The sequence below is a fragment of the Protomyctophum parallelum genome (assembly GCF_964188405.1).
Source record: "Protomyctophum parallelum genome assembly, chromosome: 2".
Classification (NCBI taxonomy): domain Eukaryota; kingdom Metazoa; phylum Chordata; class Actinopteri; order Myctophiformes; family Myctophidae; genus Protomyctophum; species Protomyctophum parallelum.
The window spans coordinates 47,780,820-47,807,789 of record NC_139699.1 but is presented as its reverse complement, the minus strand read 5'-3'; the positions used below and the strand labels follow the sequence as shown (position 1 = coordinate 47,807,789).

Here is a 26,970-nt window from a genome sequence, read left to right as displayed (position 1 = left end):
CTTTTTTAACCGAACCATCCAAGAATCCAATATGGCGGTGCTATTTCAAGATGGCCGCCACATCTAAATGTTAGCCTATGTCTACATTTCTTACAAATTTTAGGAAAAAATTCACCATCATAGATAGATAGATAGATAGTTTTTCTATTTTTTTATTATTATTATTTTTTTAATATTCTTAATATTTTTTTCTTTTGTTATTTTTAGTTTTCATACTGAAAATGGTAGCATGCTAATGCTAACTTAATGCTAACATGGTAGCATGCTAATGCTAACATAATAATGCTAACATGGTAATATGCTAGCATGCTAACATAGCATGCTAACATGATAATGCTAACATGCTAGTGCTAACATGCTAACATGATAATGCCAACATGCTAATGCTAACATGCAACATGCTAACATGCTAGTACTGACATGCTGCTAATGCTAACATGCTAACATGCTAATGCTAACATGCATCAACATCAGCATGTTAGCATGTTAGTGCTAGCATGTTAGCATTAGCATGTTAACATTAACAGCATGTTAGCACTAGCATGCTAGCAGGTTAGCATGTTAACATTAGCATGTTAGCATTAGCATGTTAGCATTAGCAGCATGTCAGTACTAGCATGTTAGCATGTTGCATGTTAGCATTAGCATGTTGGCATTATCATGTTAACATGTTAGCACTAGCATGTTAGCATTAGCATGTTAGCATTATCATGTTAGCATGCTATGTTAGCATGCTAGCATATTACCATGTTAGCATTATTATGTTAGCATTAGCATGCTACCATGTTAGCATTAAGTTAGCATTAGCATGCTACAATTTTCAGTATGAAAACTAAAAATAACAAAAAAATTAAAGAATAATATAAAGAATATAAAATATATATATATATATTTTTTAAATAGAAAAACTATCTATCTATGATGGTGAGAATGTAAGAAATGTAGACATAGGCTAACATTTAGATGTGGCGGCCATCTTGAAATACACCGCCATATTGGATTCTTGGATGGCTCTGTTAAAAAAGTTAAAGAGGTGACCCAGAGGCATGTTCATGCCAAATTTCACGCTTGTATCACCAAGCGAACAACTGTTCCAATGATCTTCTATATTTCACGATTTCTGTGTGCGTGTGTACATCTGTAATCCACGTAACCCGAGAACCGTTCGCCCCACCGACTTCAAATTCGACACACACGTTCCACACACCCACAGGGAGTGCAGTGCCCGGTCTCGAGTCGGCCGCACCCATGGTTGTCCAGAACCGCCTTAAGATGGCCGCCATATTGGAATTTTCGTTGGCTCGGTTAAAAAAGTTAAAGAGGTGACCCAGAGGCATGTTCATGCCAAATTTCACGCTTGTATCACCGAGTGAAAGGTTCTCTCACAATAAGGCTGTTAGCCGCTGTACTAATAGTCTTTAACAAACAGAACTGATCTGGATTGTGCGTGTGTGTGTGTGTGTCCTTCGAGTATCTTGCAAACCCTCGGCATCACAACGCACGTCGAAATAACTCAAAATTGTACTTAAGTACAGTGCTTAAGTAAATGTACTTAGTTAACTTACACCACTGGTGGTAAATGTACTGTAATTACATCAAAGAACGTACGAACCACATACTGTAACCATTGACTCTCACTCTTAGAACTCCTTAACCTACATATGGCCACCCTAATTAACAGTGGATTGTGCCTTCTACCTGCACTATTCATATGTTTAATTTGTCATTTTAATGCCAATAGAAAAATCTGTGATATACACTGTGAAAAATAGTAGCCTTTAACATGTTCACTGCCCCCTGCTGGACGAAAATCCAACTTCTGACTGCCACGGTCTGTGGGGGCGATTTAGAGGCTGCGCACACAGCACAGAAACGGATGTAAATAAATAGCGTCAATGCTAGCGAGCTAAAATATAGCCATCCTTGCTCTAGAAAGCACCAATGTTTCCATCTAGACCACGGGATAAGCAAAGACCTCCGAAAATCGCGCTAATTGACCAAACCATGGAGAGCTCCGTAGATTAGGTGTTATTCAGCTTTTAGTCTGCCTGTATAATGGGAGGTGGACGGCAGCGCGGATGCGCGATCCGGTCTAGGATCGCTAAAGAAGGAAAGGCCGAGCCAAAAGCGATGCGGATTGATATCCATAATAAAGCTAATCTGACGGAGCATTCCGACAGGAGCTGAAGGTTATTACATTCCTTATGGCGGAGCATTCCGCCAAAAGTATGGATTGTGTTAATAGAGGCAGCAAGCTTGTCTATGCTTAGGGGGTGTATGATGCATATGCCCACCACAGGGCTCTGGTCAGGGAGCTTGGACTCAAGGATGACTCTTGATGGTGTTTATGAATTTTATATGTTGTTGATAGTTGTACAGACATACAGGCTTGTTTATGAGTCAATGGTATCTGAAATAGTGACAGAAATACAAAATATGGGATATGAAGGAAAGCCAAAATGAATACAGTTGGGTGTTGGCCTGTAACTGAACAATAGAGGCCCTAGTGTAGGTAACAGGCTAGTGATATAACTTTAGCACACGGAACCACATACTAAAGGAATTACAGGCATATGCAAGTCATGTTTCAAACCTTAGCAAAAACGATCTTTTGGACAGTATATGTATAGAAATTCCTCATGAACTAAGGGAATCAGGAAGCTAATATTAGCAACTTAGCATGGTAATTAACAGCAAAAAAACATATTTTGGACAGTATATGTATATAAATTCTTTCATCATAATTTCTTTACAAATACATTTATATTGTAACCTACTTCCTCAAGAACACATTCTGTTGCTCCTGTTTGTCTGTATGCATGTGAGATGGACAGTACATATTTACACACAACTGGGGGTCCTGAACAATTGAGGGCGCCCACACAGAAGCCTGAACTAAAATAATAACTATAGGGAATTTTCTACATACACACTATCTCATTCTAACACAGTAATATAGTATTATACCTAGTCCTGATGGTGGCGGTAACTTCACCATTATGCCGATTTTGACCAATCGGAGTGAATCTGGCGATGTTATTTCCTGTTAACAGAACATCAACATCCGCTATCTTTCTGCACTGTGCTACACAATCAGATGTTCGGGATGCTAAGCTATCATCGTTTATTTTTATTTATTTATTTTTTTTATTTTTATTTCTTTTCTAAATTTTTATCCCACGATTTTGTAACCCAGTTTTCTTTTCACCCAGTGCCAATTATCTAATGTAATCCTGGACGCTACACTTCCTCTGCCAACCTGGGGGGGGCAGCGGACTGACCTCATGCCTCCTTCTATGCATGAGGAGTCCAAGCTGCTTCTTTTCACCTGACAGAGGGGAATTTCCCCGGCCGGACGTAGCGCGTGGAAGGGACACGTTATTCCGACCAGTTCCTTTTCCCCTCCATCAGGTGCCCCGGCTTGCCAGGGGGAGGTAGTTTTAGAGACCAGGATTACGGCATGTTTTTGTGAGGGTATCTACCCTAGGGGACACGGGGAGAACATGCAAACTCCACACAGAAAGGCCCTATCGCCAACCCCCGCCTCGGGTATGGGCACTGATGACGCGGAGGAGGAAACACGCCGCCAGCACCCACAGCGTCCCCAGCGGGAATCGAACCCAGGACCTTCTAGCTGTGAGGCGACGGCACTACCAACTGTGCCACCGTGCCCCTATCATCGTTTATTTTAATAACTAAATCAAATTAAGCCCTAATCAAGCCACAAATATCGCATTTTACATTACACGCGCAAATTTTGGCCGGTTTTAGGTAGATTACATCGGCCGTTAGCCAAACAAGCTAAAGGTTGCTACATTTTGCTACATTAAGCCCCCGATTACAGGGAATTAAACGTCAATTACGGCAACGGTAATGAGTTTTTTTTTTATTCATTACGTCAATAGCCATAAGAGGGTTTAAATGCCAGAGATTCAATTTAACCCTAACAGAGACTGGTGGCATGGTTTTTTTACTGGATGTGTTGCTGGATTCAAATCCATCATTTGAATGACTTGATCCATTCGGATGTCCTCGTCACATCTTGCGCTTTATTATTTGATGCTAATCGATACACGTCTGCAGGGCGATGGTGTCGGCATGTGTATCTGTCCTTCATCCTGACAGTACCTCCGTGTAAAGGGCTGTTTGCCCGCGTAACGATTTGAATTGACTGAGTTTACAATTGAAATGTGTTTGCAAGGAGTGCACATGTACAGTAGCTTACTGGCCCGGATAACTCGTCGTTCCCACAATCAGAACATCCCTGTCTCATAAATCTCATTTCTAGCTGGAGATCTGTGATGCATGTCTTTTCTCCTCTCTGTCCTCTTGGTTTCTTCTATTGGTTTCTTGTCTCTTTGAAGTCTAAGTAAAGCAAACACTGGCTCAAAAGATATTATTTAAATAAATAAATAAATAAGTGAGTCTGCATCATTAACACATTTTGTTCTGGTCCAAGATCGATCGTCTGGCAAAGAATTACACCCCCGACGTAATGACACATGGGTAGATTTTAAATTTAATGCAGATTGGGATGTACTGCCGTCAGATGGGATGAAGATTTAAAAAAATCAATGTGGATAACAGGCTGAGTAAATAAAGAATGAAAGTGATGTTTTCAAATCCAGTTGGAACAACTGCCTGAAACACTTCCACAGAAGTGAATGAGACAAGAAATGGACTGAGCATTATGCACTCTACTCTAGCATAGGTCTGGGACTCCTATGGAACCTTTTCTCCCCAAAAAGTTTAAATGTCTGAAAATGCCTATTGATATGCAGGGCATTGCTGAAAATGAGCACCTGTGCTCAGCTACTTCCCTGGGTAAATAAATAATAAAAAAATAAAACATACAGTATTGTATATAGCAAAGATAATGTGTAAACAAACAATGTTAACGCAATTTTATACAGTGTTGTCGAAAATGACAGGTAAGGTAAGGTACATTTTATTTATAAAGTGCCTTTCAAAACAAATGTCACACGGTGCTGTACAATGAATAAAATGAAATAAAACAAGAGCAACACATAGATCAACAATAAAACGACAACACAATGACAGAGTAGTGATAAAATATATAAACATGCAGTACAGACATTAGTGTATTACAAACAAAAGTGCTTACGAAACAAATGGGTTTTTAGCAGCTTTTTGACAGGTATCGGCAGATTCTGCCCTCCTTAGGGAAAGGGGTAATTCGTTCCATATAGGGTAGGGGCTTTAAGAAGGTCTTTACCTGAAGACCTCAGCGTGCTTACATTTGCTATGGGGGATAATAGTTCAGTTATATACATGGGAGACAGCCCATGGAGAGCTTTAAAAGTGATTAATACAATTTTTAAAACAATTCTGCAGCAAGCACAGGGGTGATATGAGACCTTCTAAAAGTGTTCGTTAAAAGTCTGGCAGCTGCATTAATTCTGCACCAACTGGAGGCGGTGTATTGAAGAGCGACTGAGGGTAGTGAACAGAACTGTAAGCCTAAATGTTTTTACACTTCAGAATGTCATGATGATCCTTTTATTCAAACAAGGTTGATGTTTTATGTTACAAGTAAGACGCGCAAATGCGTGAAGCGAACGCAGCTTGTGTGTGTGTGGTTGTGTGTGCGTGTGTGTGTGCGCGCGTGCGTGTGCGTGTGTGTGTGTGTGTGTGTGTGTGTGTGTGTGTGTGTGTGTGTGTGCTACAGCTGCGCCCTGTGTGTGTGTGCTACAGCTGCGCCCTCTGGTGGCGGGCGGGTGGTGTAACAGTGGGACAGACACACACAGACACACACACAGACACACACACACAGACATTCAGCCCTTGCTGTCATAGTAAGTGGCTCACTGCGTTCGCAATTACAGAAAGTAAAAGATGAGGGTTATTATATATTTTTTTTTCATTTGCTGCTTTCTTAGTTTTATAGCCATTTTTTATAGGGGTGCGGGGGAATATGGACAAGTGGTTTAATATGTATTTTTTTGTTTGTTTTTTATGTCTTTATTATAGTCCTACTAGACCCCAGGAAATTACATCTGGCCTCAAAGGATCTACTGAATGTGAAGGGGGAGGGGACAAACTGATATATTGAGCCTATGGCACACAGTATCGCAGCCCCTCCTCTATCTAGTGTAGGACTATAGTAAATAAATAACAATAAAGAAACCGCCGTAAGATTTTGCAAGAAAAATACATATTTAGCCACTTGTTAGAATGCCCCCTCCCCCCTGTCAAAAATGGCAAAAAAGATCGTTCAAACAAAGCAACAAATGGAAACAATTTAACACTCATCTTTTACTTTATCTGATAACAACCTAAAACATGAACCTTTGTTAAAAAAACTAAAAACTAAGTTGTCCTTGAATGAGAACATGTGACTATGCTTTGGCTCAAATGTGGTTAACATTCTGAGATCTAGTTAAGTGCTTGTCCAATTAAGGCAAGCCTTAAAACTAATCTGTAAAAAAAATGATTTAAGATGAACAGTTAATCACTTTAGAGAAGATAAAATATGTATAATAGAAGAGCGTAATATGTGTTTTGTCTTCATTAAAAAAACTGCCAGCAAATCTCTGCACAATCTGGTGTGATGCAATATCGTGCCAACTGTTTGAGACGGAGAAAGGCATAGTTGTCGGGGCAAGATGATATAAAAGCCTGCTTAAGTCTCTTGAGGATGTTTAAAGAAAGCACAGTCTAATCTTACCTGGTTCCTAAGTTGGTAAAAAGCATGTCCCAGATGTCTTTTTAATGCTATGTTGCTCACAGTTTAAAACTGGATCAAGCCGGGATGATGTACCGGGATGTTGTAACTTGTTATAGGACCGAGAGAACTGGATTTGTCTGAAAATGTGTGGAATTAAATGAACATGACGCGTTGAACTGCGTGATGATCTCTCTCCCTGCATGACATTAGTCTGCATCTCACTGCTTGAGCCCAGGCAAGGTCAGTCAGCGATAATTGCAGCATGTAATTGCAATTGCCAAAAATTGCATAATTGAAAATGAGGCATTCATCTTGTAGTCGGAGCACCCCTCCGCCACACCCCCCCCCCCCCCCCCCCCCCCCCCCCTCCCCTACACCTTTCCTCTGCTTTATTCATCTATCTTCCACAGGCTCTGACACTGTTTTCAGTCCAGGCCAAAAGCTAGCTAATCGGTGTAATGATATTGGCTTTGCCTGTCATGCACTACAGCGTGACAGGCTGGTATATACTTTGTCCTCTGGTTTCTCAGAAGGTCGCACATGATGTGGCACATTTAGCCCCACCCCCTTGGAGTTTGGCTTGTCGCCGGTATAGCCTTTTTCCCGGAGGGCTGTGGTGTTTTCGTTTTTCCCATTTTTCAGTTCCGGTGCCAGGTTCTTTTCACAAACCCCCCTTAGCGACCCCCCCCCCCTCCCTCAGTAACACTGCCAGGTCCTTCACGGCACACCCCTCACTGTTTGTCCCCTGCACCTCCCCATGCAACCCGGTCATGACGGGGTGCAGTGTTTGTCCCCTGCACCTCCCCATGCAACCCGGTCATGACGTGGTGCAGTGTTTGTCCCCTGCACCTCCCCATGCAACCCGGTCATGACGTGGTGCAGTGTTTGTCCCCTGCACCTCCCCATGCAGCCCGGTCATGACGTGGTGCAGTGTTTGTCCCCTGCACCTCCCCATGCAACCCGGTCATGACGGGGTGCAGTGTTTGTCCCCTGCACCTCCCCATGCAGCCCGGTCATGACGTGGTGCAGTGTTTGTCCCCTGCACCTCCCCATGCAACCCGGTCATGACGGGGTGCAGTGTTTGTCCCCTGCACCTCCCCATGCAGCCCGGTCATGACGTGGTGCAGTGTTTGTCCCCTGCACCTCCCCATGCAGCCCGGTCATGACGGGGTGCAGTGTTTGTCCCCTGCACCTCCCCATGCAACCCGGTCATGACGGGGTGCAGTGTTTGTCCCCTGCACCTCCCCATGCAACCCGGTCATGACGGGGTGCAGTGTTTGTCCCCTGCACCTCCCCATGCAACCTGGTCATGGGGTGCAGTGTTTGTCCCCTGCACCTCCCCATGCAGCCCGGTCATGATGGGGTGCAGTGAATCTTTTAGATGTGATATGAAAGATGACCTTCAAGCAGGGCTGCTGCCGTCCATCCCCTTTAACCCATTCAGGCCTGACGTCGAAGTTTTAAATAAATGTTTTCTAAATCATAACAATTTTCGGAAAGATTTAAGGCACATTTTAACGATTTTTCAAAAATAGCAGACCTATACAAGTTCATATGAGCTTGTAGATCTGCTATTTTTCAATAGCTAAATTATAACAATGTTTGAAACACCAAAAGGGGTTCCCGCTCAAAATGGGTTAACCACCCCCTCCACGTGTGTATGCCACCTCTGTTTTCTTCCGTTCCCACTTTCAGATTCAATTTTCATTTTCCTGTGTCTGCTTGCCATGAGAGTTTATTGTTGTAATAATCCATGCCTGCCTACTGGGGGTCATATAGCTTGACACCCCCCCCCCCCCCCCTCCCCCCCCCCTCCCCCCAGTGCACAATGCACTGCTGTCTGTCACATCCCTTGTTCTTTATTCACAACAATGCACTCAGGACCTTTTCTGAGCAGTAGAGTGTAGACACCTCTCTCGCACGCATGCACGCACGCAAGCACCCTGGCTGGCTGGCTGGCTGGCTCGCTGGCTGGCTCGCTTCGGTATAGTTTCTCTCCTCATTTTGAAAGAGGATCCACTGATTCCACTCCTCTGGTGGAAGTTGTCAGACATGTAGTCTAAAAATGTCGTCTAAAAATGTTTTGGCATGGGGTCGAACACCCGCCACCTTTTGTTGATGTATTCTACCACTTGGTTGGTAAAGCGGCTTTAAAGGCCGACTTAATCACGGCAATAAGGCACATTGCAAACAGCTGGTAACATCCATAATGGTATAACCTTTATTCCCTGCATTGACGGCAGCCGTAATGACTGGTATGGCTTGGGGGCGGGCGCGCGCACACACACACACACACACACACACACACACACACACACACACACACACACACACACACACACTCATTGAAATTAAGCATTTATTGCATTCAGGCTGGCGGTGTGACTCTACTCCTGTCATACTACATATTTCATGTGCAACCATTACACAGCATCTGACATCATAAACCCCCCAAAGCCCCCCTGATATAAGTTATGCATCAACATCTAGAAGTTAATACACACATTAACATACAATCCACAGACCATAGTAGTAGTACCCACAGAAACATTTTAATGCTGTCGCGACATGCTGTTTTCAAAGTAGTCTGGTAAAAAAGGTATGGTCCTTCAAACGGTTGAGGCTTTTTCAGATGCAATTAAAGGTGTAGTGAAATCAAAAATACATTTTTCACACTTTTAGGCCATATCTGTAGTCATCATATGGGCATACCTAACAATGGATGCCAAAAAAATAGAAAATTCTCATTTGTGTGTTTTTATATCAAACGTCCATCATTAGATTTTAATTACTTCCTTAGAACGAAAACGTGCTGCGTGAGATACACATCGATAAAAGCCAATACAGATGAAGCTCACCCATTTGATTACCATTGCTGGGCGTCCGTCCAAACACAGCTGCTACTAATTACAGAAATCCTCTGTTTTTAATCTCATTCAAGATGACATCCAGCCAGTGTATTACTCATTTTAAACTTAATCATCACACTATTATGTATCTAGGTTGTGTATAGGTCAGAAAAAAATCCCCTGGCTTTGCTGCCAATTCTGTCACTTTGTAAACAAACCACTGTGCATGTGCGTGCACGAGACGGACCTATATGACCCATAGCCTGGAGGGATGCATCGCTCTGATTGGTTCAGAAACTAAGATCCTGCCGTCTGAGGCTGAAACTTCAAAATTAAAAAAGCCATTTCACTACACCTTTAAAGAAGACCTGTTTGCCTGCGTGTTTTATTTTAATCATCTGGGGACCCTCCAAAATACTGTCGAGAACCCCTGTTGTACGCTATCACATTTAAAGCAGAAGTAACATCAGCAACAAAATAATGTATGTATGAATAAATACATAACATTTTTTAAATGCTGGTTTCAGGGAGCTTATTGCCCCAAGAATAATGGGACAGAATGGACAGCTCATTAGTCGTACATTGATGTATGATTGATCATACCATAAGTGGATGCTTAAGAATCAACAAAGACTTGGTTTCATCTTCAGTTAGCAGCACAGATGTTTGAACAGCATGAGGACATGGTAATGAAGAGGTGTTTACGTGGCCTGAATCAGACATACGTTTTGCTAACCATGCAGTCAGATCTGTATTATTCATCTAATTTGGCTCATAACTCGTTCGCTCTGCTGAAAAATGATTGAAGGTACAAATGAAAGGTTTTATGGACAGAACATTATAGTTTAAATATAGCTTGAGTATTTAATTTATTTTCATTGTTATGTTTATTTACTTTTTTTGCAGATTTTACTGGTATAGGAAGTAGCGTGGTTTGAGTGGATGGGAGAGCTCTTATGTGTACGTCCTTGTTGTCAAGTTGATCGTTACGTTTGTTGACATGTCTTATTTATCGTTTTGAATGTGTTGTGCCCGAGGACCCCCCTCGAAAACGAGATGAAGCATCTCAAGGGGCTCATCCTATAACGACATTTCAAATAGTGGCGCACTTGCCAGTGCGCTCATCTGCCTGCAACCCATTGCCTCTTGTCTCATGGAATTCATCATCACCAATAACTCTGCACATGGTAGAGTTATTGGTGATAACTCTACCCGATATGTTTTACCTGTGTGTTTTCTTAAGTCTCTGTCTCAGGAGTCTTCCTAAACAATTTATTGCGGCGAGCAAGTCTATTTTCTGTCGGTTTTCCGTTGTTTTAGCATAATTTCCCCCTTAGTTGGTGAAAGATTGTCTCTTTCATTACATGTGCAGCATCAGAAACTCTCTCCACCTTAAAGATCGCATAATGATCATGTCCCCCTTCGTGTCCAACACCCATAAAATGACATTCTGCTTTGCTCATTAAAGAAGCTAGTGAGACGGAAGGTATGCTTTTTCTTTCCCCCTCACCTGCTTAGCAGCTCATCAGCATGGGCAAAACTATCATTAGGGTGGTAAGAGAAGAGGCCGTTCCACTGCAATGGAAGATTAGACAAATGACGAGTCTGCAATGACGCCAAACATAAACCCAGAGAGTCTATCTCTCTTTTCCACAGTCCTTACTCCGTTTACAGTCCTTGCTGTGTGAAACCCCTCTCTGTATACTGCACACGTTTTCACATCCTTTTAATGCATGTCTTAGAACATGTATATTGACATGCATGAGATACTTGGAGTCATGACTTAGTCATGTGGCCCCCGTGAGAGAGGCAGCTGTAACACTTTAATTTCCTGTGAAGGGCAGCGGTTTGCGCTGGTGCTCAGCCGAGCAGCAAGCCTTCATTACTTCATTACCTGCTCATTGATGCCCGCGCTAAGAGTCCTCATGATGTAGGAGGAATGATAATGAGTCTGAATTGGGTTACTAACCCAACATGATGTTGTCTGTAACCTTGGTAACAAGGCCCCCTTGTCCTTGGGAAAGCTATCTGTTCACAGGTTACAGCTGACGCCATCTTGGGTCTAAGTAAATCTCTTGTTTGTGTGGCGAGGCTTCATACACACACACATCAGACGAACATTCTCTGTGCTGTCCATGTTTCATGGCCGCCTCAATGCTTTTCCAATGGAAGTCACATGGTTTGACCAAACAGTTGTGTGTGTGTGTGATCGGGGCAGGGGGGGCAATCAAACACAAGTGTTTGGTCAAACCACGTGACTTCCATTGGAAAAGCATTGAGCCGCCTCCATGAAACATGGACAGCACAGAGCATGTTCGTCTGATATGTGTGTACGAAGCCATAGGACCTTTTTGAAACTAGCTCCTCGCCACTCGACCTACACACTTCCACTCGGTTTGAGCATAGATATATAAATAATAGACGGCACTGGGATTCCCCTCCCATCCAGTGCCGTCTCTATGATTTATATATCTATGCTCAAACCAAGTGGAAGTGTGTAGGGCGAGTGGAAAAGAGCTAGTTTCAAAAAGGGGGTTAGGGTGGACTATTGTCACGGCTGCACATTGCCAGTGAGCACAGTGCAAGTGCATGGGGAAACAAATTACATGGCCTCGAGGTATCCAATCAATGCGATGGAGGCTCCCGCCGAACATCAATGGGAGGCTGCAGTTCCAACACAGCAGCTGCATCTCCTGGTAATTACTCCCCGTGTTTCTGTACGGGTCTAATGAAGTAAAACTTTTAAATGTCAGGGAACGGGTGGATTTCAAATTCTGTTCTGCAATTGATTTTGTGTTTAACCCATTTTGGACTGAGGTCAATTTAAAAAAGGGCTTCTTAAATCCTAACCGTTTTCTGAAAAACCTATGTTTCTATGTCAGTGGTGCTCAACGTTTTGCATGTCAAAGACCTCCAGAATTATTGGTATTTAGCCGAGGACCCCCCCATCTGAATATATGATGTTCCAGGGATGCCCCAGAAGCAAAGATTTGAGTTAAAAATGCTCTGAAATAATACAAAGATTTGTCACATTTTCACGATTTTTCAAAAAAATAGCAGATCTCCAAGCTCGTAGCGCGGCACTCTGTGCCGCGAGTGCCGCGCTTTGAGCTTGTAGATCTGCTATTTTTCCACATAATGCCCAAAACACCAAAAGGGCTTCACGTCCAGAATGGATTAATGCTCTGCACGCAGGGCTAGGTATCAGCAGACACAAGCCCCTCCCCCTGCTCAGAGGGCTTATCGATGATGTGCCAGAGGAACACCTGTTTGACTGAAGCAACACTTAACTCTCATTATCATCCCTATCTGCCTGTACAAGTATACAACCAATCCCCTGAATGATCTTTGGTGCGATTCAGGCGGGCTGTGAAAATCAAGATGTAACCGAATCCCGTCTTAATCGGCTTAAACGTAAACCCCCCCCCCCCCCTGCCATTCCTCGTCCAGGGCCCCACACTCACACATTTGCTAGCGGTGCAACGTACACTCAATTAATTTCCTTTGGGAGGCACGTGGTTTTCAAGCGGCCCGCCCCTCCTCCCCTCCAACCCCCCCATGGCACGTTGGAAACCATGTCACTTGTCTTCCATAGGAAATGGATGGAAATGGCTGTGTTCCCCCCCCCCTCCCGTCTTCCCCAGTGTATTCGACACATTGCTGCTCAGGATTGTGATAGTCTGGTGAGAGAGAGAGAGAGAGAGAGGGAGAAGAGAGAATGCCTTCATTTTGATGCCGTTTTTTCTGTGCAGTAGATAAGAAAAAACACCCATTAGACAAGAATGGTGTCGGCCTCAGCGCGGTAAGTTAGCCACCCTGGCCCATGGCGGCTGTGCAGAGCAGCAGAATGTTGCAGTGTTTGACATTGTTTTAAAGGTGTGTTAGTCCTCCTTTTATGGCCTGCTTGTGTCTCGGGTTTTCCGCTGTGTTGTTGCCACACTTGATGGAGTGTGTCATTAAGCACATCCTCCCAGAACCCCGCTCACCATGGGGCTTTGCCCAACCCCGTGCAAACCTAGCAGCCCCAGTCTGGGCCCCTGACGAGGGGAAGAGAGATATGAGGCCCCATGGAGCTCCCCGTAGTGAAGGGACCCAGGGGACGCACGAACGCACACACACACACACACGCATGCATGGACACACATACACACACTAGCAGCCTCTCCATCTTGCCTGTATTCCCAGCTTGCCTATATATGTGCAGCTACAGTGCTATCGTCTTATCTGTGAAAAGGACAGGATCTTCTATCAGCAGGTAAGGTCATTGTTGAGGTGAAGTAATTAAAGATATCTCTGAGAGGGAGGAAGCCGCACCAGGGGCTCCTGCGGGAATCGGTTGACAAAACCGATCTACATCTACATGCTGTATAGGTAAAGACCAAACCCACATCTACCGTACAAACAGGAATTTGGGTCATTTTATCCATTAAACATGATACATCTGCCATATTTAATGGGATGTGCTCCACTTTCATGGAGGATTCTCTTCTGGTCACATTCAGTGGAAATGCTCCATTTCTATTTTTCTACTTTTGGGTTCACTTGAGGGAAATTGGAAATTGGTCACGATTTGGCAAAACGTGGCGTTTTGCTCATATTTTGCCTATTAGTATATTAACCCTATCATCCCTACAGATCCCAGGTCTGGACCCATGTGAAGGCCACGGACCAATTTTTATGGGCTGCAAATAAAACATATATATTATATATATTTTTAAAGGTTTTAACCCCCCAAAAATCAATTTACACAATGAGTGCCACCTGGTGGACAAAATAGGTAGCACTTGGGTGCCACCGGATAAGAGTCTGTTTTAGTATGACGCACGTCCGATTTGTGGCCATCTTGGATGCTAATAGCATTAGCGCCAATGCTAGCGAGCCATGGCCCATCTTTGCTCCAGAAAACCGGCAATATTCTTAAAGCGATCACCGGAAAATCAGACATGACCTCCGAACATCGCCGATCTGATCAAAACCACGGACAGCGCTGTATTTTCAGAGAAATGAACGTGGAAAGGCAGAAGATAATGGAGTTGGTCGTGTAGACGCAGTGCAAGCGAGGCCCTAGCAACCGGGCAATTCCAGAAATGGACAATAGTGAGGCATTCTTATATATCGATTCAAAATGTCTTCTAAATTCTGGCAGTTTTCTGAAATACCTCATGTTTCTGTATCAGTGGTTCTCCATATTTCATGTCGAGAAATTCCACAGAAGGGAGTTTCAATCTCGAGGGGGAAGAGCACTGTATTGTCTGGTTGAGTCATTATTATTAGGAACTTATTAGTAGACAATGGACCATTGGTTGAGAAACAGTGGGATGTATTGTACAGTATACACATGGGATGCATAGCAAGTGTTACAAAAGCACAAATCTTAGCCCATATCCCCACCAAACACAACAGATTGATTCTACGTCAGGGTGGTGGTCCCTCGTTCAAAATCGGTTGAAAACCCCTGGTCCATCAAATGTGTTAAAATACATTTTTCAAAAAGTATTTTCTAAGTACAATCAATTACACTTCCATTATTATTTTTTAAAATAAATTAAAAACACATTTTAGAAGTAGTGAAAATAGCAACGCAGCTTGAAGCAACGCATTGTGAGCAGTGTTGTTTTCGTCGACGAAAAATGTTCGTCAACTACCTTTTTTCACTGACAAACTACATAAAAACTAAGCCATGATGACTAAAACTATGACTAAATATACTGTTGATTTTGTCAACAAATAAAACTAAACTAAAATTTTGGAAGGGACTAGTGGACAAGAGATCCAGGATAAGTCAATTTACAATTGGTTGCATGCTGAAAATAGCAGATCTAAAAGCTCACAATTGAGCTTCTAGATCGGCTATTTTCAGCAAGTGTAAAAACAGCTATTACGACGGCATCAAGCCCCACCAAAATACATTTTAGTCGACTAAATCAACTGTAGATTTAGTCGACTAAAATCTTATGATATTTAGTCGACTAAACCTAGACTAACACTAAAGCATTCCGGGTGACTAAAATGTGACGAAACCTATTTAAGAGACTACGACTAAAACTAAAATAGAAATTTGCTGCCAAAAACAACACTGAAGGCTGTGAGCTTGTTTGGGTCCTCGGCAAATGTCTAATTTCTATTTTGGGGCTTGAGCTAAAGCGATTTTGGAACCACCGCTATAGAGCTCAACAGTGATATTCCGGGACTAAATGTCCCATTCATTTCATCCATAGAGAATCCAATGTAGACTTATCCAATTACATGGTACACTTAAGCTAAATGTGCCCTATTCTTTAGACGATCCTTATTTTCTTTTTCCTCCCAATGCCATTATGCCATAATTGCCATTATGTAAATTTCCGGAATCCCCATGTGTTCTGTATTCTCCTAGTTTCGCACTCCACTAAACAAATGTGCCCTGACCAACCTGTAGGAGTCACTAGTCTCCACAGTGGGCAGGAACTTTACGCTTGTTTTGCCTGGGTGTCTCTCTCTGTTAAATTAACACTGACAATGTTACCGTCTGGCCACAGGCATTGTTGGCAGCATAGCCTCAGTTTGAGCTGTGTGATTCATCCTCTGTAGCAGTGTGTGGGAGATTGACAGATGCCCTTTTGACAAGTACAGGAAATGGAGTGTTGCCAGCGGCATCAAAGTCTCGCTGTATGGAGTTAGTCGATGGGAGTGAAGAGAACAGCCTTGTTAAACACGCAGCGAAGCTTCTTCACTCACGCAGCTGGAACCCACTCAAGAAATGTCTTGTATTTACATTTGCCTTTGTATAGCGCTTTCCACGCTATTTAATCCATGTTTTGCCCTGCGTAATACGCTAAACCTGCTATTTGTTTAATGTGTTTAATTCAGCCGTTTTTTCTAATAATTAAAAATAAATAGCAGATTTGTCGCGGACCTGGTGACAAGGCCGTCGTGTTATGATGATGAAACCAGAAATCGACCCGTGCTCTGGGCTGCAAGGGCTTCTGGGAAAATGAGTTCAATGCAAGTGAACGGTAGTTTCAACTGGACTCCATCAGCTCTCACAGCCTGTTGTTGTTCCGGATTGCGACGGTGGAAGAATTATCTTTTTCGACAACAAGCCATGGAACTATTTTCAGGGTGATTTTCATGGATCAAAGGTGCAAATACTTGAATGTATGTAAAGGTAATTAAACAATCTCGGCAGCCTCGGAAAATATGTCACCTTTTAATCTAAAGCCATAAAGGTGTTAAAAAGATGCCACATGCTGCCCTGCACAAAAGAATACTGTAAAAAGTCACACTTTATATTTTAAATTGACCCTTAGGATTCTGCTATAAAAAAACAAACAAATGAGTTTTAATTAACGGAGAGTAAAGCTGAGCTTGTAGATCTGCTAATAATTCGCCCCTTCCTACTCCTTGGTCTGAGTTTGTTGTCACTAACCGTAACCTCAGTCTTAACCGGCCACGTAGGTCGCTAACCCTAACCTCAGTCTTAACCGGACACGTAGGTCACTGACCCTAACCTCAGTCTTAACCGGCCACGTAGGTCGCTAACCCTAACCTCAGTCTTAACCGGACACGTAGGTCACTGACCCTAACCTCAGTCTTAACCGGCCACGCATGTCACTAACTCCAACCTCAGTCTTAACCGGACATGTAGGTCACTGACCCTAACCTCAGTCTTAACCGGCCACGTAGGTCACTGACCCTAACCTCAGTCTTAACCGGCCACGCATGTCACTAACTCCAACCTCAGTCTTAACCGGACATGTAGGTCACTGACCCTAACCTCAGTCTTAACCGGCCAAACATGTCACTAACCCTAACCTCAGTCTTAACCGGACACGTAGGTCACTGACCCTAACCTCAGTCTTAACCGGCCACGTAGGTCACTGACCCTAACCTCAGTCTTAACCGGCCACGTAGGTTGGACTAACGGGCAGTCCCCAAAAGACGACTCACCTTATATCGGGTATAAACATGTGTCTGTGTAAAACTCATACTGAGATCGTTACCCTACTGTGATCTCTGTTGTTCATACTTCGTAGGTTACACTTTTTGCTTTCTTACTGTCGGTTTACTGGTTTAGAAACTAATACCACAGCCTCCACCATTGTTGTGGGATCATAGATGGATGTATACCGTTGTCTCGTATTGGGCTGACTGATTGAAAGGGCCTCATGTCTGTCATTTCGAGAGCCTATCCTATCCTCATGTTGGCTGGTCTTTACTTCACCTCTCTGCCAAGGAAACATTGGGAAATTGGCAGTGGTCTGTCTATCTTCTAGTTTTTTTCTTTCTTTTTACAGATGGCAGACAGACATTTTTCGAGCAAATAATCAAGGCTGTGATTGAGACTGTGCCTTCAAGGGAACTTTGTAGAGATGAACAAAGATAACAAATCTGGTGGGCAGCTGCAGTCAATTCGGATACAGTCATTTAAGATGTGATATGTTTGTGTGTGTGTGTGTGTGTGTGTGTGTGTGTGTGTGTGTGTGTGTGTGTGTGTGTGTGTGTGTGTGTGTGTGTGTGTGTGTGTGTGTGTGTGGGGTGGGTCTGTGTCGGGGTGTGTTCTGGTGTGTGGTGGAAAAATCACACCTGTGTCAGCTGAGTGTTGCAACTCCCCCCCCCCACACCTCTCTCTCTCTCTCTCTCTCTCTCTCTCTCTCTCTCTCTCTCTCTCTCTCTCTCTCTCTCTCTCTCTCTCTGCTCATTAGCAGGCAACAGTGCAGCACTATCCCTCTCTCTGTTTCGGGCACAACAGCGCCCCTACTGGTACTCAGTCATATACTGGTGCTCATTAACCAACACATAGGCACATAGGTGAACACGGACATTGCTGTTCCTTGGAGTGGTTGCACCACTCAAAAATATGAACGTAAAAATACGAAAATTTAGATTTTTATTATTGACGATTCAGAATCGATTCACAGTTTCCAAAACACTTTCTTTGCTGGTGAATGATACAGGAGTTCTTACCATAATGACTAGGGGTTTAACGATACATTTTAACAGCAATATGATACGTATCACGATTCATGGTTGACGATATGATACATGGACGATGTTGGTTCATTATGGCGATCCGATTCAATGATTTGAAATCGATATAGTAACTACTTAAAATACATTGAAAACTAAGTAATTAAACCCCTCCTTTCTTTTTTCTTACAAAAATGGCTAAATACCACGCACAAAAATGTAGTATTGATACAATCGTTTAATTGCATAGCAAAACGATTCGATACCGATTATTTGCAGTGCAAAACGATACGATGCATAGTGTATGTTGCTGTTTTCATTTCGATATACTTCGATTCTTAAAATTAAAATATTTTTTTTGATGCAGTTACTATATTGTTACACCCCTAATAATTGCAGTACATTTCAACACGTAACTTGGATTTTGTCCGTTAATAAAGTAAAAATAGTTTAGCTCTTTATCCGGCTTTTTGGATACGATGTGCAGAACAGGGTGGTTTGGTCACAGCTAGCCTGCAGTGGGCAAAGATGCAGCGCAAGATGAAATGTACTTATAGGTCCATCCAGCACAGTCAGTAGAAGAGAGCTTATAGACCGGCAGCTTACTAATGTGGGGTGTCAACGAAAGAGGTTTTATGTAGCAAGATGGTGGATTCATACCGCCGCCTCCATAGTGCGCCCCTGACAGCCGTTCTACATCTCCTGTTGGGTCCATGGTCCTTTCAATCAGTCAGTGGCACTTCTTCCCTGCTTCCAGCCTCACTGCTGGAAAGACTGATAACCACACACACACACACACACACACACACACACACACACACACACACACACACACACACACACACACACACACACACACACACACACACACACACACACACACACACACACAGTTAAAGGTTACCAGGAGAGCAATGAAAGTAGTACTGCCCTATTTTACAGGTTATGGATGAAGTAATGGGACTAGCTCATCTGCCTGTCTCTATATCATACAATTACTCCCTACCAGTAAGACGCCTATAGGGCGAGGTCGCGTGCACTGGCCATATATGGAGCGTATCCTGAGTGTACAGAGTGCGATGAGGTCAGATCAACATATGGAATGTCAGAACAGGTCAGCTCCGTTATATGGAGATCTAAGGGTGGCAGCAGGGGCAGTGTCAGGGCCGGGCCTGTTGAGAACTCGTTTTCGCCGGCTGCCAGGTGCGGGTGCACACATAACTTTGGGGCAGGCCCGTCTAGCGTTTAAATGGACATGCATCAGTCAAAAGGGAGACATCGAAGAGGAAGGATGGATGGGGAAGCATTGGGTTCTGACATTCCATATGTTGATCCTTACAATGTGTGACCATATATGGCAACATTCCCGTATATGGGCTTAATATCCCTGATGATGTCATAGTGTCACGAAACCTAGGCACAATATATTTGGACTTTCCCCATGTATGGGGATAATGTCATAGTGATGTCACGAGACCTGTGCGACCTCTGGTCGCAATAAATTGAAATATGAGCTAACATATATTACCAAATAGTAGCCCGGGCTGTTGCCTGTTAATATGCTAAATCGATTCGGACCCCGGGTGCTTATAAGGAACCAGGCCGTTATTTGCAGTAGACTGTTATTTATTTTTGCACCGGCCAGCACAGGGCCATTATTTGGTTACAGTTACTGTCAAGCATGTTTTTAATTGCAAATTTAAAAGGTATATGACATAACATACATAGCAGGCAAAGTCTTTTGTGTTTTTGATTTAATATTGAGAATAGGTGATTTTATAGGCAGCTCCTGCAGCTGCTGCTTAATTGATTTGACCCAGATTCCAATATACATTTAAAAAGGCTGTCATATAGCCTACTCTTTATAATTTATTTCCAAAGGTTCTTTCAAGGTTTGGCCTTATAGATAAAAACAAATACATGTGCTCAGTTTTGTAACGAATACATTTTCAACTATTTGAATAAAGGTTGTACACATCAGTCAAATTAACCGCTGGGAAAATCCCTAATTGACAGAGCGTAGGCCTAACAAGCGCCACCGCTCAGTGCATGGAATATAGGCTGCATAGCTAACAGGGCTTGGGCGTTACCTACCTACCATCTCCATATCGTTTGATAAAGGCATTAGGTTTAGGTATATAAAAAACATGAGTCATACACCCAATGAAAATATAGACTTCATGAAGTATAGACCACTTGGAATTAAAACAATCGGTTGAGGATTGCCTGAGTATGGAACGAGTTCAATCTCAACTTTTTGCTGGCGGTGTTTTACCTATACTTGTGAGGACCTTTGCTTTTCATGGTGAGTGGCGCTGGAGCCTGCCGTGCACCAAACATGGAAGATCTGCAAGCTCACAACGCGCTGTCGATGCAACACTTGGAGCTTGTAGATACACGCATGACAATAAAGATATCACAGAATATATTCCACTTTGAATTAAAACAATTGGTTGTGCATAGTATATGGCACTCATGAAACTATAGCCTAGATTTATTTTGGGGATGTGGAGGACTTTGTTGTTGCGCTATTGTGAGGCCATGGTGAGTGGCGTGCGGAGATCTGCACACTGCACGCTGTATATATAATAATATAAATGAGGCTGACTAAGTTTGCAAATAACGGCACATGGGCGGTTATATGGATGAGGGCGGTTATTACGCAAAATGGTGTCAGAACCTGGGCCGTTATTAGTTAGTGGGCGGCTATTTGAGTAAGAGCTCTTATTTGGAAATATACGGTATATGCAACATGCTGTTTCTGTTTGGAATTTAATATTGGAAATTACACAGTAAAATCCACTGTGCTAATTTAACTCTCAGATGGTACGAATGTACAATTGTACAACCTACAATCTCAGAGTTAAAAATGCATTAATTAGCACTTTTCATACTGTACTGTTCATCGGGCGGAGAAGCCAGCTAAGAAATGTTTGCTTATTTCTAACCTATAATGTTTTCAGATACACATTGAACGTGCTTATTAACCCTTAGAAGAGCAATCACGGGAAAACCCGTGAAGTAATAGCGTTCCGTAAATGGGCAATCACTGGAAAACCCGTGATTCTGTTTCTTGATTAATATCGATATATTAATAACCTCCGCATCGCTGTGTGAAGTCCCTTTGTTGAAATTCCAACTGCAATACCCAGAAATCCCGTGTCACGTAACACGCGCGCACATCTTGGCTATAAAACGTGCCCGCCCCCTGGGGATCTGCATGCCTGGCCTGCATGGGGAGCAAGCCAGCTGCTTGCGGGCTTTCTGAGTTCGCTCTTCCCGGCCTGGCTCGAGCGATGACACCGTACTACGATCTGGACGGGTGACCAGATTTTTCTATGGTAAGAATCTTATTGTCTGAAACATTATATGCTATATCTATTCAGTGTGTATTATAGTTTCTAATCGCTGTTTGCCTCGCCGCTGGGGTAAGGCAGGCCGCTGAGCTAATGTGTTTTTTTTTCTTTGCCGAGCCTCTGGAGCGTAGCTAGCGTTACAGGCTGCGGCCTGCGCTCCAGAAGCTCTGCAAAGTTAAAAAAACAAACACTGCACAAATGGTTACATACATACGTGATACTAATTATACAATCATCCATTTGTAGCGACGACTCGGCACAATAAAATCATTTGATCGCTAGCAGTCATCGGAGAATATATAAGGGTCGGTATTAGCCCAAACCGACCATGTAGCTGCTAATTAGTTAGCATTACTATTAGCTATTTGTAGCATCGGCCCACGGCAGCACAATAAATGTATTTGATCGCCGGGTAAAAAACACCATGTAATGGACATATATAGTAGCGAGCACTGACTACAGCTAAATGTGTCTTTATTTGTATATACATCAGGCGAGCCGCGAGGACGAGGACGACCGAGGACCATGATGATGATGATGATGCTGATGATGACGATGAAGAAGAAAAAGACTTCTCCGACACTGAACCAGATACATTAATTCATTTCAGGGGGCAGTTGTGTTTTCTATTTAGCCTACACAGTACACACCGTCAAGAACTGGACTGCAGTGGTTTGGGGACACTGGGGGAGGCGTAACTGTTTTGTATGTAGAATGAATAGTTTATTTCGATCTTTTGAGAGGGAGACATTACACAAAAACAGTTTACTTTTTCTTTTGTGATCGAAAAGGCATAGGCAGAAGCTTAAAGCTTATTAGTGCCTATCCTTATCTCAACGTATTCCAAAATACTGTTGAAGATATGCATAACAATCAACATATAAACAAAACAAACAAATGACATTTATAGAAGAATAGAAAATTAAACAAACAAAAAACAACAGACAACGAGAAAAAACAAAACAAGGAGTGGAAAAAAGACAAACAGACAACGCTACAATGTTATACCTTAGTCCAACACTATACATGGCATAAACAAGGCTCAGCTCCCCGCTCATTCCAGGTTATATCTATGCAATAATTCCTGTTTGAGCCTCTTTTTAAATTGTTTTAGGCTGTAGGCCTATTTATTTTCTGTAATATATGTATTATAATTTTATTATGTTGGTAGTCAGAATAAATAAAAATGCACTATTTCAATCCGAGATACATGTCATTTTTTTACACTATTCTGAGGTTTATGTTCTGACTAAGCGAGTTTCAACTGTGATTTACTCTGTAACGGTAGATGGTAAGAACCCAATTTTTTTTTTATATAATACAGTAAACATTCAAGTCTACATTTCTATACATATCATAGGCACCAAGTCCGGAAAACTATGTCATTGGATGTGTTTTTTATCAAAACTGTGTTTCTTCATAACAGGTTTTTGAGATACATGAATGAATAGACTAGGGTACTGGTAAGACTATGTAAACATATTATATATCGAAATCTTCGTTAAAATGTCAAGTTTCATGAAAGAATAACAGTGAGTTTCTATCTTGTTCCAGTAGGGGGCAGTAGGCGGTTTTATTTGGGTTGGTCAGTTTGGTAATGACTGACCATGCTATTTATAGATGGCAAAATATCTACAGTGGTACATGTGGGAAACTTTTTATTTTTTTATTATTGAACTAGACAAATCACCCTTTAAAATGAGATATGTCATAGGTATAGGCTCCCTGTAGAAAAAAAGCTGTTACCAAAATAAACCTTAAAACGGCTGTATCTTTTTTCCATGTGCTAAAAACACTACATGGTGTAAGCGCATTGTTTTTTAAATGGCTTCCAACACAAAAACTATACATTGTATCAACTCAATTCATTTTTTTCCTGGAAGCAAACTTGTCAAGCTTTCTCTGAAGGTCTTTTATTGTCACAGAGTCACAACAGAGAATTTTCAATAAATCATTCAAAAACGCATATTTCCCATAGAGAAAAGCAATAACAACATGGGATTTGACTTGAACACTTCAGAGGGTTAAGTTTAATATGAGCTCTGTAATTGTAATCAGGTTTGTTTGAATTAACAGGTGAACGAACTCAAGAATAATTTATATACATGAAAGTGTATCTATGTCATTACGCAGCACATTTTTATTCAAAGGAAGTAATTCAAATGGGCTTTTTAAGTAGTTTTGATATACCGGTATTAAAAAAAATATCCCTTCTTTTGGCACCTATAGTTAGGCATATTATGCCTATGTATTTGGAGGGACAGCGGTGGCTTAAGGATTAGAGGAGCGCCCTTGTTACCAAAAGGTTGCCGGTTCGATTCCCTGGACAGGCAGGGAAAATCTGGGTCGGGAAGCGATTGGTCATCACTCACCCAACACCGCTGAAGTGCCCTTGAGCAAGGCACTGGACCCCCAACTGCTCCAGTGGAGCTGCTTAGTGGCCAACAGTATAAGACTGTGGTTGTACTGGTCAGCTCCAAGGTTTCAATGTGTGTGTCTGTGTGTTTCTATGTGCAGGGCGTTGCTGAAAATGAGTACTCAGATACTACCCTGGGCAAATACAGTATATAAAAATTCCCATATTATGACCATGGATATGCTCTAAAAGTGTGAAAAACATATACAGAGAGATTTCTAAGAGATTTGGTGTAGACTAGAGGTACTGTAAGCAGACCTGTAGTCTCTAGAGTCTTGGAGGACCCCCAGTCACTGTGTGAAAAGAGGAGTTACCGGGCAATTATGGGCACTAGATTTGCCCGTAAACCTCAAGTTTAGCGGGCATATACAGTTAATATACGGTAATATACAGGTGTGATGGTACAATTCGGGAGTTTACGGGAGTTTGTTGGAAAGTTTAACGGGGGTTTCCTGTAATATACACATCCATATTCCAAGCTTTTTTTGCAGTGTACAGTAAGTATCTAGGGTTTAAGTGGTTAATCACAAGTATGCCTAAATACATTCCTTGCACGGAAGGACCTCAGACGTGAAAGAAAAGCGTATGGAGTATAAGCGGTAATGCGTGTCAGTATAGAACATGGCCCTGTCACAGTCAGTCACGCGTGTTTGCCGTGACCGGTGTCTATCTATAATTGGCTGTTGACAGCAGCCGCAACCCATGCTGTCAGGCCGCATAAATGTGCTCGGCAGAACATTATCATTCTGATTGGTGTTGATGTTGCCTCCGCTACTACACTGCCAATATGCTCCGATGAGCTGGAATTATGTGTGAGGAGGTGCAAGGAGAGGGAGAGATATTATATAGGCAAGGAGGTGTGAGGAGAAGGAAGGGGAGGGAGGGGGTCAGGGGAAGATGAAATTGTCTCTGAGAATAACGTAAAATGGAGTTAAATGATCTTTGCATTTTCTCTTTCTCTTGGGACATAAAAGGTGGGGGAGGGGCAACGGGGATGCATACGTCCCACCCAGTTGCATCAGGACCATATACAGCAGGGGTGCCCAAAAGGTAGATTGCGATCTACCAGTAGATCACAAAGGGTGTGCAGGTAGATCACATGACATGGCCCTATAAAACATATATAATGTAATGTAAAAATATATAATTTGGCATCTGACACTTGAATTAAGGTGACTTGATTGATTGACATGAAAAAGAAAATTGCCTGTTAACCCACAACAAATTACTTTGTTTAAAAGAGTGTTGAGCACAAAGATCAGTAGCATTAGAAAGTTACATACCGTACAAAAACAAAAACTATTTCCATTTCCCCCCCTATATTTCCCATTCTAAGTGTGTTTGTCATGTTCTTTAAACTAATTTCAGCAATGAGATCATTGCTGAAATTGTCCACACACACACACACACACACACACACACACACACACACACACACACACACACACACAGGCGCCTTGATAACAGCAAAAGGCTGCTTGTGCATGTGTCAGGAGACAGGCGCTTAATCCAGCCTTGCAGCCCAACTCCAGATATCAATAACGTGTTAGAGCCGTGGGCAGGGACTGACTGTCATGCTTGAGAAAAGAGCAGCATCCGCTCCACATCCTATCCTCACTAGAGAGAGCAAGACATGGACATGTTCTCTGCACATCTCTTTGACTGTTTTCTGCAGGATTATTTCTAGTATTAAAACCCTGATCTATTTATCGTGCATTGCCAAGGTTTTTTCCGCTTTCAACCCTTATTTTGAAGATGGTGCAGTACTTAGTTTAGACAGTTTTTGGTTTAGACTAGTCATTGGTTAGACCAGTCATTAGTCCTACAACTACAACCTATATATCAAACCCTCACCCTAAACCTAACCTCCCACGGGGCAGCACACCTAAACCTAACCTTAACCCATGTCTAACCAATGACTAGTCAACTAAGTATGCACCCCGAGTCAAATATCCGTAACCGGATGTTAGGATGACATCCTAACATCTTGCTCGGTACATATACTCGGACATTCATTGCACCGATTTGGGCCATCGAAAGCAGCACATAGTGCAAGTGGTTGCGCGCACATCTTCAAAATGGCTGCGGCTACCGTCACACTTTACACTGGGATGCTAACGAGACACAGCTATCGATGCGATCCGATCAAAACATGGATATAAAGCTTAGAAAACGTAGCCTACGCTGTTGGCGGGTTGCCAGACTAAAGTTAATCTACGCTTTCTACGCTTCTGGCGGGCTCCGTGTTAAAGCGTATTGGGGGTAACAAATACAAGAAACAAACGGTACAATTAAATATGTTGACTTCTGTGGACTTTCCGTTTCTGTTTCCGTGTGGAGTTTGGGGAATGGAGGTGTCCGAGAATGGTAAAAGGATTTGTTCAGAAGATCAAAAGTCCAATCAGAGATGAGCCAAAGCGACAGAGAGCCATGCTATTGTGTGTTTTAATAGACCTCTGTGGACCCATGATCATATGGGTCCACAGAGGTGATTGCTCAGAGCAGGCTTTGTGTGTTTAGCTGATCTGTTCAGTTGGGCATGTTGTCAATAGTGCTTACTGTACTTTGTATGCTATGCTCGTCTAGCACCCCCGTGCAAACTTGGATGAAGGACAAGACATTATTTTTGACTGCACAAAATAGACAGTATTGCAACTGTGTCTTACAATGAATGCATCCTTTACTTAATCTTCATTGCTTTGTGTTCTTAAT

General features: G+C 42.6%; 1 protein-coding gene across 1 annotated transcript in view; it reads left to right on the top strand.

Moving 5' to 3' along the window:
- Positions 1 to 26,970, top strand: part of LOC310878927 (protein kinase C-binding protein NELL1-like) — a gene marked incomplete at both ends in the record, with an annotated part of 351,954 nt that overhangs the window by 86,030 nt on the left and 238,954 nt on the right. The gene's annotated exons all lie outside the window — the stretch shown is intronic.